Below are 2736 nucleotides of genomic sequence, written 5' to 3' on the forward strand. Positions count from 1 at the left end.
ACTTCTTCATTTTCTCCCACTTAGTTATTCTCAATTTCTTCTCTTCTCCTCTGCATTTGTCGATTTTCCCAGTATAAGAAAGCATTCTTTTTTAGTTTAATTGCAACTAGCTTGACTCATTGGTCCTCTAATACGTCTTTATACTTGAAGATCCATTCGACTGATTGCAGCCAGTCGATGAACTCGTCGGAGTCCATGCCTCCCACAAATTTTGGGAGGTTTATTTTGATGCCAAAGTCCCACTGACCTCCATATGGGGCCTCTTCTCTTGGCCTCCTTTGATATTGGATGCCAAAACGGCGTAAACGATATTCCTCGTCACTATGATCTTCCCTATGGAACATATTCATCTCCTCATCCCATTCTTCTACTTAACTCTCTCTCTCTAGATCACGATCGAATATAACATCTTCCTGGTTTCCGTCATCCAACTATACTAGTCTCCGTTGCAAATGACGTATTTCTAGTTGAATCTCTTCTCGTGTCGAGTACGGTGTATCTCTTCGTGGTGGCATGGATAGGGTTGGGAATTAGAAGAAAAAAAATTGGTAGAGGTGGCTTGGGTAGGAGCGGATTCTGGGAAACCCTAGGATGGGACTAGAGCCAGACTAAGTCTAATACCAAATGATATCAGAACTAGTTAAGATGTAGTGTAACACAAAAATAAAATTTTATTAATATAGAAATAAGGTTACAATACAACCCAAACTGAAAAGTAATACAATCAAATATTAATATCCGGTTATGACTTGTGGAAGAGATCCGAAGGCGGTGGCAGCGTAGGCAGGGTGGTATGGAAATGTGGGAAATGTCGGGTGGTTGTTTGGGGAGGTTGATATGGTGTTTTGATTGGTTGTAGCTAGGCTGAACAGCAAGGTTGTGGATTGAGTAGAGCTGGCGACAGAGTAGTGAAGGGATATGGGGGTGGCAGAGAAGTTGAGAAGGAGATTGGAAGGATGAAACACCACCTCGGAGCAGGATACAGCCAGAACACTACATGTCGTCAGATACCACCCTAACAATTGGGAAAACAACTCCACAGGAAATCTGCAGACAACATACCTAAAACTGACTCCCACACACACAGAGGGCAATAATTTATAGACCCCCAGGAATCCAGAAAACACTGCAGCTGCCCGCGAAGCTTCCATGGATAGCAATAGTTCGCGCCTCATCCCGCCTTCGTGAGAATTCGCGATCCCCGCCCCACTTCTGCCATCGCGATGCTTCGCGGAGGAATCTGGCCATGTGGAATCAAAGTACCCCACTTCAGGGAGCAAACCCGGGCGTTGTTTTAGCGTTTGCGTCACCGAACAAGATTTTGAAACGGCAAAGGCCAGTTCCGCCCTAGCCTATTCTATCTAGGACAAACCCATGGCATTAAAATGTTCCACCAAGCCTAACAATTCACCTTATTCACTTTATGCCATCACAATGATTCATGAGATTATTATTAGTACCACAAAGATTCATGAGATTATAGGTGTAACTATAATAATCTGTGGTCTTTAAGAGAAGTAAAACTTGTAAGATTTGTAAAAAATCCTTATCTAATTACGCACAAAGTCTAATGAGGTACACATCCCAAGTGAATTCAAATGGATTGAACTTATGCTCGCTTCTACTCAGTTCAAACAGACAAATGATCAAACAAGAACGAAATAGGATGATAATGCCATATAAGTTTCGATGAGTCATGCGAGTTCATAAACATGTGAATCACTCTAATTAAGAACCAAATAGCCTTGTTTCTATTTAACAGGAATGAGGTGACCCAGCGTATAGCAAACTCTCGCAATCTTCTACATTAGCAAAAGTTTCATAAGCTTGGCGCGCCCATTTTATCACTTACAAATAGAAAGCTAAGCCAAATTCAAGTTCCTCGGCAGGAAGAAAATGTCAGCAGGACAGCAAATTTGTGGGGAGCACAGGCAAGTCCTTAGTTTGAGCGCCCCATCAGTCATTCCAACTAAAATCTAAAGAAAATAAATATTAATTTGAGGTCAAATGCTAGCACATTCGTTAAAAATAAAATGAAAAATCCCAAGATGCAGGATTTGAGGGGTCACCCTGCATTAAAAAAAAAAAAAAAATTCTAAATCTTAATCCTTGCCAGTTCAGCATTTCCCTATCCATTTATTTTAACAGGATAAATATGCATAGAAATTCAGGTATGCAGCATAATAAGGAAGCACATAAAAAAAATCATCTATTTACAAATTGAGAAAAACAAACAATAACAAAAAAAAAAAAATTCATAACATGGGATGAGTGACACAATCAGGGTATGATATTAACTGATTGATAATGTAAGCTAAAAAAAAGAAATTAAGGAATTTATACTTGCCTGTAACCTCAAGGTTGGACTCCCCAGTTTTAAGAGCGCCTGAGGAAATTTTAGGTGCCGTCATGCTGACACAGAAAGAAGATGCCATTATGGTAGATAAAATTAGTTGCCTTTTATAATGATTTATTTTAACAGCAAATGTGTGCTTCATAAAGTTCCACCCTTCTCTCCAAACAAAAGAAGGTAAGACCTTAAAACAAAGAAGATGCCATTATGGTAGATAAAATTAGTTGCTTTTTATAATGATTTCTTTTAACAGCAAATGTGTGCTTCATAAAGTTGCACCCTTCTCTCCAAACAAAAAAAGGTAAGACCTTAAAAGCTTAAAACTGTTGACAGATAAAAACTGCAGATGCAAACGAAAGCCTGAGCTCCATAAAAATTAAAAT

This window comes from Phalaenopsis equestris, unplaced genomic scaffold, assembly GCF_001263595.1.
Source record: "Phalaenopsis equestris unplaced genomic scaffold, ASM126359v1 Scaffold000002, whole genome shotgun sequence".
NCBI lineage: Eukaryota > Viridiplantae > Streptophyta > Magnoliopsida > Asparagales > Orchidaceae > Phalaenopsis > Phalaenopsis equestris.